General features: G+C 53.3%; 10 non-coding genes across 10 annotated transcripts; 6 read left to right on the top strand and 4 right to left on the bottom strand.

The window, feature by feature from the left end:
• Positions 1 to 647: 647 nt before the first annotated feature.
• On the top strand, positions 648 to 764 carry LOC138230307 (U5 spliceosomal RNA). The gene has a single exon (XR_011186337.1). It is a non-coding gene; the product is annotated as a U5 spliceosomal RNA (small nuclear RNA).
• A 391-nt stretch (positions 765 to 1,155) lies between these two features.
• Positions 1,156 to 1,270, top strand: LOC138230312 (U5 spliceosomal RNA). The gene has a single exon (XR_011186342.1). It is a non-coding gene; the product is annotated as a U5 spliceosomal RNA (small nuclear RNA).
• A 393-nt stretch (positions 1,271 to 1,663) lies between these two features.
• On the top strand, positions 1,664 to 1,780 carry LOC138230295 (U5 spliceosomal RNA). The gene has a single exon (XR_011186325.1). It is a non-coding gene; the product is annotated as a U5 spliceosomal RNA (small nuclear RNA).
• A 390-nt stretch (positions 1,781 to 2,170) lies between these two features.
• Positions 2,171 to 2,285, top strand: LOC138230277 (U5 spliceosomal RNA). Its single transcript, XR_011186307.1, has one exon. It is a non-coding gene; the product is annotated as a U5 spliceosomal RNA (small nuclear RNA).
• A 759-nt stretch (positions 2,286 to 3,044) lies between these two features.
• On the bottom strand, positions 3,045 to 3,186 carry LOC138230223 (U4 spliceosomal RNA). Its single transcript, XR_011186258.1, has one exon. It is a non-coding gene; the product is annotated as a U4 spliceosomal RNA (small nuclear RNA).
• Positions 3,187 to 3,416: 230 nt separating this feature from the next.
• On the bottom strand, positions 3,417 to 3,533 carry LOC138230267 (U5 spliceosomal RNA). Its single transcript, XR_011186297.1, has one exon. It is a non-coding gene; the product is annotated as a U5 spliceosomal RNA (small nuclear RNA).
• Positions 3,534 to 8,789: 5,256 nt separating this feature from the next.
• LOC138230154 (U1 spliceosomal RNA) lies at positions 8,790 to 8,959 on the top strand. The gene has a single exon (XR_011186195.1). It is a non-coding gene; the product is annotated as a U1 spliceosomal RNA (small nuclear RNA).
• A 636-nt stretch (positions 8,960 to 9,595) lies between these two features.
• On the bottom strand, positions 9,596 to 9,714 carry LOC138230071 (5S ribosomal RNA). The gene has a single exon (XR_011186119.1). It is a non-coding gene; the product is annotated as a 5S ribosomal RNA (ribosomal RNA).
• Positions 9,715 to 11,521: 1,807 nt separating this feature from the next.
• On the top strand, positions 11,522 to 11,685 carry LOC138230106 (U1 spliceosomal RNA). The gene has a single exon (XR_011186151.1). It is a non-coding gene; the product is annotated as a U1 spliceosomal RNA (small nuclear RNA).
• A 636-nt stretch (positions 11,686 to 12,321) lies between these two features.
• Positions 12,322 to 12,440, bottom strand: LOC138230346 (5S ribosomal RNA). The gene has a single exon (XR_011186373.1). It is a non-coding gene; the product is annotated as a 5S ribosomal RNA (ribosomal RNA).
• Positions 12,441 to 13,848: the final 1,408 nt, after the last annotated feature.

Genomic DNA, 13,848 nt, shown 5'->3' with positions numbered 1-13,848 from the left:
AGAAATCGTTTGTCCCCGTTCAAAAGAGATTTTGCGATGTCCTGCAGCGTTCGCAAAGCAAACCTTTGACAGTTTGAAAAGAGGAATTTATTCTGCTTCCTGTGCGTGCAGTAGTTACAAAGTTGAACGTCTTTACACGATCTGCTGCAGTTTTCAGTGGGCGGGCTTTGTCAGATGGCTTGGAAAAACGCACTGTTTCGGCTCGGGAAACATCATGAGCAGTGTCCTGCATGTTTTCTGTGTATAGCTGTCTTTTGACGCATACAGAATTCATTCGAAATCATTGATTTCTCCAATTATCAAGGGTCCCTTAAAGGATGAGTCAAAGTAACGTCTAATCGGATTAGTTTCCTTAGAGCTGGTTCAGAGTTTGCTCAAGAGTTTACCTTTCACAGATGTGCAAAGAAGAATGTTGGGGGTGCACGCTTCAAGGTGCCTTACAGTGCGTTGTTTCCGACACAGTGTGGCCGGGTGTTTTCCGAGTTATCGCACGGATTGGGCACGCCCACAAGCCGAGAGCCGCAGGCGATGAGCCCGGGGCTGAACGGGCCCCACTGGCTAGTTTGTAAGGCCAGGTGCATTGCCAACCACGACCGGCAGCGCAGAGGCTTTGAAGGCGGACTGGGCTCCTGCAGCTGTGCAGCCACGCACTCTGGTTTCTCTTCATTTCGTACAAATCTTTCGCCTTTTACTAAAGATTCCCGCGGAGAGAAGCATGAATGAGTTCCATGCAATATTTGTGCTTCTCTGCTTTCGGGTGGGGCGCAGCTGGGCTGGTCAAAGAGAGAAAACAAAAACGCTCGCAATCGGTCTTGTTATGGCGATTGTGGCCGTCTGCTCCGCGAGTCCTCGGTCTCCGGCCGTCTGATTGGCGCTCTTTTCTTTGGGGGGCGGGAAGTGTCCGGCCGCAGGGGATCTTGGGACCTCGCTTTGCATAGCGGCTTCCCAGAGTGCGTCGTTTCCGGCACAGTGTGGCTGGGTGTTTTCCGAGTTATCGCACGGATTGGGCACGCTCGCTAGCCGTGAGCCGCAGGCGATGAGCCCGGAGCTGAACGGGCCCCACTGGCTCGTTTGTAAGGCCAGGTGTATTGCCAACCACGACCGGCAGGGCAGAGGCCTTGAAGGCGGCCTGGGCTCCTGCAGCTGTGCAGCCACGCACTCTGGTTTCTCTTCATCTCGTACAAATCTTTCGCCTTTTACTAAAAATTTCCATGGAGAGGAGCACGAATGAGTTCCCTGCAGTTTTTGTGCTTCCCTGCTTTCGGGTGGCGGGCAGCTGGGCTGGTCAAAGAGAGAAAACAAGCACGTTCGCAATCGCTCTTGTAATGGTGATTGTGGCCGTCTGCTCCGCGAGTCCTTGGTCTCCGGCCGTCTGATTGGCGCTCTTTTCTTTGGGGGGTGGGAAGTGTCCGGCCGCAGGGGATCTTGGGACCTCGCTTTTCATAGCGGCTTCCCAGAGTGCGTCGTTTCCGGCACAGTGTGGCTGGGTGTTTTCCGACTTATCGCACGGATTGGGCACGGCCGCAAGCTGAGAGCCGCAGGCGATGAGCCCGGAGCTGAACGGGCCCCACTGGCTAGTTTGTAAGGCCAGGTGCATTGCCAACCATGACCGGCAGCGCAGAGGCTTTGAAGGCGGCCTGGGCTCCTGCAGCTGTGCAGCCACGCACTCTGGTTTCTCTTCATCTCATACGAATCTTTCGCCTTTTACTAAAGATTTCCGTGGAGAGGCGCATGAATGAGTTCCATGCAATTTTTGTGCTTCTCTGCCTTCGGGTGGGGCGCAGCTGGGTTGGTCAAAGAGAGAAAACAAGCACGTTCGCAATCGCTCTTGTAATGGTGATTGTGGCCGTCTGCTCCGCGAGTCCTCGGTCTCCGGCCGTCTGATTGGCGCTCTTTTCTTTGGGGGGCGGGAAGTGTCCGGCCGCAGGGGATCTTGGGACCTTGCCTGCATAGCGGCTTCCCAGAGTGCGTCGTTTCCGGCACAGTGTGGCCGGGTGTTTTCCGAGTTATCGCACGGATTGGGCAGGCTCGCAAACCGTGAGCCGCAGGCGATGAGCCCGGAGCTGAACGGGCCCCACTGGCTCGTTTGTAAGGCCAGGTGTATTGCCAACCACGACCGGCAGGGCAGAGGCCTTGAAGGCGGCCTGGGCTCCTGCAGCTGTGCAGCCATGCACTCTGGTTTCTCTTCATCTCGTACAACTCTTTCGCCTTTTACTAAAGATTTCCGTGGAGAGGAGCACGAATGAGTTCCCTGCAATTTTTGTGATTTCCTGCTTTCGGGTGGCGGGCAGCTGGGCTGGTCAAAGAGAGAAAACAAGCACGTTCGCAATCGCTCTTGTAATGGTGATTGTGGCCATCTGCTCCGCGAGTCCTCGGTCTCCGGCCGTCTGATTGGTGCTCTTTTCTTTGGGGGGCAGGAAGTGTCCGGCTGCAGGGGATCTTGGGACCTCGCTTTGCATAGCGGCTTCCCAGAGTGCGTCGTTTCCGGCACAGTGTGGCCGGGTGTTTTCCGAGTTATCGCACGGATTGGGCACGCTCGCAAGCCGTGAGCCGCAGGCGATGAGCCCCGAGCTGAACGGGCCCCACTGGCTCGTTTGTAAGATCTGCGGCAGATCGTGTAAAGACGTTCAACTTTGTAACTACTGCACGCACAGGAAGCAGAATAAATTCCTCTTTCAAACTGTCAAAGGTTTGCTTTGCGAACGCTGCAGGACATCGCACAATCTGTTTTGAACGGGGACAAACGATTTCTTATGAGGCGCAGTAAGTACAGACGTTTAAAAAGCTCCACTCATGCCGACGATGCAGCATGAAGAAGGGCAACCTAACGTTTGACAGACAAAAGCCGGGCGCCGCTACGAGCAATATGAAATCAAACTGACAGCACACGGCGTTTCGCGCTGACTCAAAAGTGATCTCGACAGACGCTGTTCTCTGCATAACGCTGAAAGAGCTAAAGAGTGTTTCTGTTGAGACGTAACAAGCTTGTTTCTTTCTACCATGATGTTACCATGACAAAATCTGTCTTTAAACACCTTGCTCAGTCTCTGACGAGACTGTCAAGAATTGCTTTCGCCGATTGTATTGCAAACCGGCGGAAGCGGGGTATTGGGAAAAGTTTTCAACTAGCAATAATCGCGCATCGGCTAAACCTCACAGGCTACGATACTGCCACTGCGCAAAGCTGACGGTTGCCAGGCAACCGCGTGGATCCTATGGAAATCGTTATCAATCGTCTCATGGCATGTCGTTGCTGTAACGCTTCATATTTGCGGCCGGACACTTCCCGCCCCCCAAAGAAAAGAGCACCAATCAGACAGGCGGAGACCGAGGACTCGCAGAGCAGACGGCCACAGTCGCAGTAATAAGAGTGATTGTGAGCGGTTTTGTTTTCTCTCTTTGACCAGCCCAGCTGCGCCCCACCCGAAGGCAGGAAAGCACAAAAATTGTATGGAACTCATTCATGCTCCTCTTCATGGAAATCTTTAGTAAAAGGCAAAAGATTTGTACGAGATGAAGAGAAACCAGAGTGCGTGGCTGGACAGCTGCAGGAGCCCAGGCTGCCTTCAAGGCCTCTGCCCTGCCGGTCGTGGTTGGCAATGCACCTGGCCTTACAAACGAGCCAGTGGGGCCCGTTCAGCTCCGGGCTCATCGCCTGCGGCTCTCGGCTTACCTGGCAGGGGAGATACCTTGATCAGCCTGTAGTTGGAGTAGTTGGATTGTTTTCTTGTTTTGTGGAAGCAGTGTTTGTTTTGCAGTTTGAGATGGCAACCTTTGGATCCCGCAAGAATGCTGTACGTTTTGAGCTTTTGGATGACCTGTTCATGGATCGTATGCAGTTCAGCAGAAAAGTGTTACAGAAGGAACTTGGCTTTGAACCTCGGCACTTGGATTTCATCTTTGCTCTCCCAGGTCAGAAAGCATTTGAGGTTGTATTTGGTACCTATCCTCTGTTTGAACAATGCGTGGATGTGTTTGAGGCAAAAAGAGGGAAAGTTCCTGCACTTGAGAAGATCAACTTGCAGCCTCTGACACAGAGAGAGAGGAAAACGGTGCATGTTGTTATGTTCTCGGAACTGGCAAAGACGGAGGACATTCACACCTGGCTTAACCAGTACTGCACCGTCCACCATGGAACTGAGGTTAGAGATGTTGACGGTATAAAAACAAATTTTCGAGGTTCGCTTACTACCGGACAATGTAAATGGAGGCTTAAGGCACCTGCCCTCTACAATCCGGCTGGGCGCCTGCAATGGCTATGTTTTTTATGTGGGACAACCAAAGGTGTGTCGGCGCTGTGGTGCTGTGGGACACCTGGCATCTTCCTGCACTGTGAAATGCTGCAAGACCTGTGGCAAACAGGGACATTTAGCCTCTGACTGTTCAATGCTGCCAAAGTGCAATTTATGTGGCTCGGAAGGACACGTTTTTAAGAACTGCCCTCACGCCTACGCCAATAAACTCAAAATGAGAAAGGATGAGGCAGTGCTTGTTTCAGCCAAACCGGCCCGAAAAGCCAAAGCAAACAACAAGTCAAACAAAGAACCCTTGTTGGACAAAGAGTCTCAGCCTCCAGCCAGGATCAGTCCTGCTGTGGCTCCGGGGCCGGTGGAAGAGAAATCCACTACGCTCCCACAACCGCAGACTGCACCAGACAAGCACGAGGGTTTGAAAACCCCCGAGAACAGCGAGGACCCCTCCCCCACTCCTGCTCCTCAGAACGAGGGCCAGTGTGGGGCCCCCCGGTGGAGCGGGTCCAGCGACGATACCCAGGATTCAGCGGAGCTGCTTTTCTCAGACTCTGCAAGTGCTACAGATGCCCTCCTCTCCTCCATCCAGTCCATCACGGAGGATCTGCAACAGCTGGTGGGTGAGGGGGAAGAGGAGACTGGTGCATCGGCTGCACCCCTTTCCCCTCAGTGCTCCCAGGAGCTGGACTTGAGGAAAAGGAAAAATGACTCTGTTTTCTCCCCGAGCGAGGAGGAAGGAGAGAATGGCGATGGGGACAGCTGGAACCCCTCCACCCCTCCCTCTACCCCCTTCCTTGAAATGGACTCCGTGAATGCTTTTACTGCTGCCACCCTGATGAAGGCTCATTCAGAGGATGGCTGGCAGGAAATTGGTAAGAAGAAAAAGAAAAAGAAGAAGGTAACAGGTGAGACCGAAGAGAAATGTGTTTTGTAAAGACTGGTTCCACTTTCTTATGTAATATGGCTCTAAACATAATTTCTCTTAACACCAGAGGTATCAATGATGGAGTTAAATGTCAGTGTGTCTTTGATTACCTCCAGCAGAGAGAGGGAGATGTGTTGATGTTGCAGGAGTGTGCTTTAGCCTATCAAGAGAGGTATCAAAACTTTGAAGATAGGTGGGATAAAGGGCCTTCTGTTTGGTCAGGGGACAATAACAACAGAGCCTCTGGCGTGGCCATTCTTTTCAAAGGATGGGCTTTCAAATTGAAAAGTATTCAGAGGGTCATAGATGGCAGGTTGCTGTGTGTGGATGTGGAATGGGGGACCGTTAACCTGCGGCTAATCAATGTGTATTGTCCTACTGACGTGGGAGGAAGGGTGGAGCTACTCAAGGCACTCTCTCCCCTATTGTTAAGTAGCACAGACGTGATAGTGGGAGGGGATTTTAATTGTATCTTAGAGCACACAGACAGGCAGTCTAGCTCTCCGATAAAATTGGATTCCAGCTCACTGGCCCTGCAAAACTTAGTTCAAGACTTTAAACTCTCAGACACATATAGATGTATATATCCCACAACAGCAGGATATGCATGGTCAGGGAGGAATAGCAGCTCCAGAATTGACTATTGCTTTGTCTCAGAGAGAGTGAAAGTTGTTGGGGTCACTCTTCAGCCTGTCTTCTTCTCAGATCATCAGGCTTTAGGGTGTAGAGTGGAACTCCAGGGCGGGACTGTCTTTGGCCCAGGCCTCTGGAAACTCAACACAAAGCTGCTAGAGAACGAGGGGGTAGTATCCCGCTACAAGGAGAAACTATCACAGTGGCTGTCCTTGCAGTGTCTGTACGGGTCAGTAGGAGAGTGGTGGGAGGAGGTGAAGATGAGGACAAAGACCTTTTTCATGGCTGAGGGAAGGAAGGCTGCTGCCAGACGGAGAGGAGTGCTAGCCAGGAAACAGAAGCAGCTGCAGCGTCTCTACACGATGCTGCACAGTGGCTTCGATGTGCTCGAGGATATCACCCTTTTAAAAAAGGACATCCGGAGCATAGCCGAAGAAAGTAGTCGAGGAGTGCTGTTAAGAGGCAGAGTGCAGTTCTTGGAAGAAAATGAGAAGTGTACTCGCTTCTTTTTCAGGAAAGTGGTAGGCTCCAAGTCTGTCATGGAAAGTGTAGTTGATGAGGAGGGACGAGAGAGAACAGAGCCGAGTGCTATCCTCTCCTGCACCGAGGCCTTCTACTCAAGACTGTACAGCTCTACAGAGGTAAAGGATGAAGAAATTCATTTTTTTACCTCAAAGCTAGAAAACGTTTTGAGTGAAGAAGATAGGGAAGTACTTGAGAGGGATTTGACAGTAGAAGAGCTGAGACAGGCTATGGAGAGCTTACAGAAGGGGAAAACTCCAGGTGCTGACGGGCTCCCTAAAGAATTTTATTGCACCTTTTGGGATCTGCTTCAGGATCCGCTACTGGTCCTATTCGAGGAAAGATATAAGACAGAATTGCTGCCTGACTCCTTAAGAGAAGGCACTATCTCTCTCTTGTTTAAGAAAGGAGCAAAAAATGACATAAAGAACTGGAGACCCCTCAGCCTGTTAGGCGTGGACACTAAGATCCTGTCCAAAGCCCTTTTCCTGCACCTACAAAATGTAGTGGCCTCACTGGTAGGGAAAGAACAGACTTGTGGGATAGCAGGACGCCTGATGAGCGACAACCTGGCCTTGTTGAGGGATGTCTGTCTGTACTCTGAGGATCGCTCCCTCCCTCTTTGCATTTTAGGTGTAGACCTAGAAAAGGCCTTTGACCGCCTAAACCGGCAGTACTTAACATCGGGACTTGAGCACATGAAGTTTGGCCCCATCATGAGAAAGTGGATTAACCTGCTGTACACAGGTAGCAACAGCAGAGTCATGGTTAATGGCAATAGATCACGCCCCTTTGAAGTCTGTTCAGGGGTGAGGCAGGGCTGCCCATTATCCCCCTTGTTATGCGTTTTGGCTATGGAGCCCTTAGCCTGTGCCTTGCGCCAGGATCAGGCCATTAATGGGATACCAGTGCCTGGAAGTGGGGGAGGAGAGGTAAAGACATCTCTATACATGGATGACGTCACCCTGCTCCTCTCTGACAATGCCTCAATTAGCAGAGCTCTGCAGTGCTGTGATCGTTTCTCTTTGGCTTCCTCCGCAAAAATTAACAAATCTAAGAGTGAGATTTTTTATCAGAACTGGAGGGAGCCAAAAGAAGGACATGATCTCAGGCTGCAAGAGAAGAGAATTAAGGTCCTGGGGGTGTATTTTGGAGAAGAGATGGGAACAGTAAATTGGCAGAACAAATTGCCAATCTTAAACAAAAAACTGATGCAATGGAAGGACCGAGACCTCACCATGACAGGGAAGGTGCTGGTCATCAAAGCCGAGCTCTTGCCTGTCTTGAATTTTCTGGCTTCTACCTTCCCAATCCCACACCGTGTTGCGGCGGTGATGAGGAGATTGATGTTTCAATTTCTATGGGGTGGGAAGCAGGAAAGACTCAGAAGGGAAATAATGTACAGGCCGCTACCCTCAGGGGGGAAGTCTGTCCCAGATATTGCTACGAAGCTGCTGTGCATTTTCCTGGCCTCTGTGCTGAGAGGCTTTGCAACAGCACCTGCAGCGCGTACCTGGACTTATTTTTCCAGGCTCTGGGTAGGTAGGGAGGTGTTCAGAGTGTGGGGTGTCAGACCCAAGCTGGACGTCCCACTCTCTGACACATGCCCTGCAATTTATGGGACAGTTAAAAGTTTTCTAAGATCTCACCCAATTGGCCATATTCCCCTCCGAGATGTCAGCGTCCAAAAACTGGAAGATTTCGTTGCACCCCAGAACAATAGGCAGACCCATGTGGGCATTTTAACATCAGCCCAAACAAGGAAGGTGTGGAAACACACATCCTCTAAGTTTCTGTGCAACATTCACAGAGATTTAGCCTGGAGTGTCGTCCACCAGTGCTTACCGGTACGAACTCTCTTGTACCGTAGGGGCCTCACCCCCAGCCCTCGCTGCGTTAGGGTGGGCTGCGGCGAGGAGGAGACTGTATCCCATCTCCTGTGGTCCTGCTTTTTTGCTAAGGCCTTCTGGGCACAGTTTGAAGATTGGTTGCTGGCTCTCTCGCCCCAATTTACCCTGACCGCTGCTTTCGTCATATACGGCATCTCTCCTGTCAAACTTCCTCCTGACGTGTTTGACAGGATCTGGGCCGTGGTGAACAGTGGGAAAGTTGCCCTGTGGAGAGTGAGGAACATGGGGCTGTTCAAAGGCATCGAGATCCCAGTCAAGGCAGCAGGTAGCCTGGCCCTGTTCATCACCCGAGAGAACTATTACCTCAGAGATCTGTGGAGAGAAGGGAGGGAGGAAGCAGAAAATCTGTGGGAAATAGAGAGCATAGGTCAATATCTCAAGAAACTGTGAAAAACATTATCAAGTTTAAGTAAAGAATGTGATTTGCACCAGAAAAAAAGAAAATTGTTGCTATGTAACTGTTACCATGTCAAAATGTAATGAGATGTGATCATATATACTGTTTTAAGTATGTATATGAATGTAAAGCTTTCTGATTTGTGATGTCCTGTATTTTTTTGTGAAAAGAAAATAAAGTTCTTAAAAATCGAAATCGGTTCACCCAGGGCGAGGCTCGGCCATTGCACTCCGGCTGTGCTGACCCCTGCGAATTCCCCAAATGTGGGAATCTCGACTGCATAATTTCTGGTAGTGGGGGACTGCGTTCGCGCTCTCCCCTGATGTGCTTGGTCCAAAATCAGATACGGGAGGGTTAGGACACCACGAGCTGCGTGGCTGCGGAAGGATCCCGGTTCGACAGGAGTGGACGCCGCTGCTGGTTCTCGCTGGCTTTTAGTTAGGGGTCCGGAGAAGCATCTCAAGCTAGTTCCACTACTCCTTCCGGACGTTCATTCCCTTTTCAAAGTCAGTCGTTTTGCTGTAGTCTGCGTTCTTTAGGCTGATTATCAAGGTTAGCCTTTATTTGGTCATGGGGGGCCTCGGTACTGTATGCTGAGTCTAAAGACAGTTTCACCCGTTTTCTGATTGCTCGGTTCTGTACCAGTGCAGACATGTCAAACAGTGAATGGCTGTACCTCTACTGTATCCGTGCTCAATGAATGAAATAGGTAACAAATGAATATATGTCTAGTTATACGAAAAACGAGTGGTTTATCGACTCATCTTCATTTGCAGATTTAGAGGCAGCTTCGATATTCGTTTTACAGACGGGTTTTTTTTTTTGAATATGGGTCACACACATGCCACAGCAACAAAACATCTCTAGAGATGAGGCTATAGATCACCTTTCCATCCTGCAGGTTTTCCTCCCAAAGCCTACGGCACCAACGGCGACCCCTGCTGGCCGGGAGAGCAAAAGCTTACAGCACCTGGTATTCCCAGGCAGTCTCCCATCCAAGTACTAACCAGGCCTGACACTGCTTAGCTTCCGAGATCAGACGAGATCGGGCGTGTTCAGGGTGGTGTGGCCGTAAGCGAAAGCCCTGGCGCCTGACTCGCTACTTGAAGCTGTGTGTGGCGGGGGTTCCGTGCTCCCCGAGCGGGACTGAAGGATCGTTCGTGTGCCACTCTTTGGAAAGGAGCTGCTTTCCAAATCGCATTGCGTGCCTGGATGTTGGCGAATGCGCTCCCTTGTGTTGACTCGTCCCGCACTGGAGGAGGACAAACAATCTGCACGGAGGAGCACCAGGCAAGTCTTCACCAGACAAAAACCTCCAGTGCACAGCACTCTGGAAACATTTCGGGGCTTTCGTGTGTTTATTTCAGCACGTAAAGCGCACCGGTCCAACACGTCGGCCGGGCGCGCGGCGCCTCCGCCCTCTTGTGGCCTTGCGGCATCAGAGCAAGAGGCTCCTTCTCGCTGCCCTTCCGCTGTGTTGCAGGGCCCCGAGAGGGAACCCGGAGCGCGCACTTTGTGGGGGGCGGGGGACCGCGTTCGCGCTCTGCCCCCGGTCTCTTGCGCGAGTACTAAATCTCACGGACAGGGGGGCCTCGTCATTGATTGTTACAGGTGAGACGGGGATTAGGAGGAGACCCCGACTGATGGGTAAAGGGGAGCACTAACACCAGAGGGACACCCCCGGCGTCTCTTTTTGAGAGACGCCCTGGGGTTTCCTAATGGCCAAGGAGGGTCGGGACCTCGGTTTGACGCCTCCCCCGAAGGACGGCGCCTGTTTGTGCAGCAGAGTGTCGCCATCAGGAGGCTGGAGCGTAAGAGAGCCACACAGCCCGCAGGGTGAGCGCTCCCTACTGGTCCCAGTCACACCTCTTGCAGGAGCAGCAGCAACCGGAGCTTTTCCGGGGTGGAATCTCCCATCCGGGTGCCGGCCAGGCTCACACCTGCTGGGCTGCCCCGGGGGTGAGCCCAGTCGAGAGTCGCAGGGCCAGATCTAGTCACCGGGGAGAAACGATACAAGTGAAGGATTGCTCGGCTCTCGGCACTTGAAAAGACCGACAAATGTCTCGTTCCCGCCGGAGCTGAATGTACCCGCATGTGTGGTGTCGTCTTCTTCCCCCGCCCCGCTGTGTTTGCTGTATTGTCTCTGAAGCCGGCCCCCCCGAGACGAGACGGGCTGTTCCTGTGCCCCAATTAACACTTTACAGGTGCCATTCCCCGGCATTGTGGCCATTGTCGGTGCTCACACGCGATAAGATAAGGCGGAGGAGAGCGGGGCATGCCCAGCGGCAGACATTCAAGGAGGGGGCAGTGCGAGGTGAGGTGAGGTGCGACACGCCGGAGCCCCGACGCAGCTAATGCGGAGCACTTGTTGGACTGGCATCGAAAGGACGTGTGCGCACGGAGCGAGCCTTCCCTGCGGCGGAGCGCGGGAACTTTCTCCCCCCCTCCCGCTGCAGGAGTTGTGTGCACTGCAGCGGTGCCGAGAGAAAAGCACAGAAGGCAGCAGGCTCTGGAGAGCAGGTAAGAGACGGAGCCTTGTGGGCAGGCGAGCAGGCCCGTTTTTTGGAAATTGCTGAAAAGGTTTGTTCGGTGTGTGGCAGGCGCACGTCGCGAGCTTGCGTGGCGATCTGCCGGTCTGGAGTTATGCAAATGAGGCCGAATTGCATCCCGGGACATGCTCCGAATGCGCAACGGCGACTGCAGATGTGTAGGAAACGGCGCGCTCGTTTTCTCGTTTTGCCCACACTTTTGAGTGTTAGTGTGGCGTGTGAGTGTGTGAAAGAGTGGGCCCAGCAGGAGGCGGTGGCGTGCGGGGCGAGGAGGTGGCCTAGGCTGCGCGATTTGTGCTGTGGGTGCGGGCCGCTTGCAGGGGCCTGTTTAACTCATACTTACCTGGCAGGGGAGATACCTTGATCAAGAAGGAGGTTCACCCAGGGCGAGGCTCGGCCATTGCACTCCGGCTGTGCTGACCCCTGCGAATTCCCCAAATGTGGGAATCTCGACTGCATAATTTCTGGTAGTGGGGGACTGCGTTCGCGCTCTCCCCTGATGTGCTTGGTCCAAAATCAGATACGGGAGGGTTAGGACACCACGAGCTGCGTGGCTGCGGAAGGATCCCGGTTCGACAGGAGTGGACGCCACTGCTGGTTCTCGCTGGCTTTTAGTTAGGGGTCCGGAGAAGCATCTCAAGCTAGTTCCACTACTCCTTCCGGACGTTCATTCCCTTTTCAAAGTCAGTCGTTTTGCTGTAGTCTGCGTTCTTTTGGCTGATTATCGAGGTTAGCCTTTATTTGGTCATGGGGGGCCTCGGTACTGTATGCTGAGTCTAAAGACAGTTTCACCCGTTTTCTGATTGCTCGGTTCTGTACCAGTGCAGACATGTCAAACAGTGAATGGCTGTACCTCTATTGTATCCGTGCTCAATGAATGAAATCGGTAACAAATGAATATATGTCTAGTTATACGAAAAACGAGTGGTTTATCGACTCATCTTCATTTGCAGATTTAGAGGCAGCTTCGATATTCGTTTTACAGACGGGTTTTTTTTTTTGAATATGGGTCACACACATGCCACAGCAACAAAACATCTCTAGAGATGAGGCTATAGATCACCTTTCCATCCTGCAGGTTTTCCTCCCAAAGCCTACGGCACCAACGGCGACCCCTGCTGGCTGGGAGAGCAAAAGCTTACAGCACCTGGTATTCCCAGGCAGTCTCCCATCCAAGTACTAACCAGGCCCGACGCTGCTTAGTTTCCGAGATCAGACGAGATCGGGCATGTTCAGGGTGGTGTGGCCGTAAGCGAAAACCCCGGCGCCTGACTCGCTACTTGAAGCTGTGTGTGGCGGGGGTTCCGTGCCCCCCGAGCGGGACTGAAGGATCGTTCGTGTGCAACTCTTTGGAAAGGAGCTGCTTTCCAAATCGCATTGCGTGCCTGGATGTTGGCGAATGCGCTCCCTTGTGTTGGCTCGTCCCGCACTGGAGGAGGACAAACAATCTGCACGGAGGAGCACCAGGCAAGTCTTCACCAGACAAAAACCTCCAGTGCACAGCACTCTGGAAACATTTCGGGGCTTTCGCGTGTTTATTTCAGCACGTAAAGTGCACCGGTCCAACACGTCGGCCGGGCGCGCGGCGCCTCCGCCCTCTTGTGGCCTTGCGGCGTCAGAGCAAGAGGCTCCTTCTCGCTGCCCTTCCGCTGTGTTGCAGGGCCCCGAGAGGGAACCCGGAGCGCGCACTTTGTGGGGGGTTGGGGACCGCGTTCGCGCTCTGCCCCCGGTCTCTTGCGCGAGTACTAAATCTCACGGACAGGGGGGCCTCGTCATTGATTGTTACAGGTGAGACGGGGATTAGGAGGAGACCCCGACTGATGTGTAAAGGGGAGCACTAACATCAGAGGGACACCCCCGGCGTCTCTTTTTGAGAGACGCCCTGGGGTTTCCTAATGGCCAAGGAGGGTCGGGACCTAGGTTTGACGCCTCCCCCGAAGGACGGCACCTGTTTGTGCAGCAGAGTGTCGCCATCAGGTGGCTGGGGCGTAAGAGAGCCACACAGCCCGCAGGGTGAGCGCTCCCTACTGGTCCCAGTCACACCTCTTGCAGGAGCAGCAGCAACCGGAGCTTTTCCGGGGTGGAATCTCCCATCCGGGTGCCGGCCAGGCTCACACCTGCTGGGCTGCCCCGGGGGTGAGCCCAGTCGAGAGTCGCAGGGCCAGATCTAGTCACCGGGGAGAAACGATACAAGTGAAGGATTGCTCGGCTCTCGGCACTTGAAAAGACCGACAAATGTCTCGTTCCCGCCGGAGCTGAATGTACCCGCATGTGTGGTGTCGTCTTCTTCCCCCGCCCCGCTGTGTTTGCTGTATTGTCTCTGAAGCCAGCCCCCCCGAGACGAGACGGGCTGTTCCTGTGCCCCAATTAACACTTTACAGGTGCCATTCCCCGGCGTTGTGGCCATTGTCGGTGCTCACACGCGATAAGATAAGGCGGAGGAGAGCGGGGCATGCCCAGCGGCAGACATTCAAGGAGGGGGCAGTGCGAGGTGAGGTGAGGTGCGACACGCCGGAGCCCCGACGCAGCTAATGCGGAGCACTTGTTGGACTGGCATCGAAAGGACGTGTGCGCACGGAGCGAGCCTTCCCTGCGGCGGAGCGCGGGAACTTTCTCCCCCCCTCCCACTGCAGGAGTTGTGTGCACTGCAGCGGTGCCGAGA

The sequence above is a fragment of the Lepisosteus oculatus genome, unplaced genomic scaffold, assembly GCF_040954835.1.
Source record: "Lepisosteus oculatus isolate fLepOcu1 unplaced genomic scaffold, fLepOcu1.hap2 HAP2_SCAFFOLD_48, whole genome shotgun sequence".
In the NCBI taxonomy this organism is placed as follows: domain Eukaryota; kingdom Metazoa; phylum Chordata; class Actinopteri; order Semionotiformes; family Lepisosteidae; genus Lepisosteus; species Lepisosteus oculatus.
Note: the sequence above shows the minus strand (reverse complement) of the source record. Positions and strands in the feature narration are given on the sequence as shown.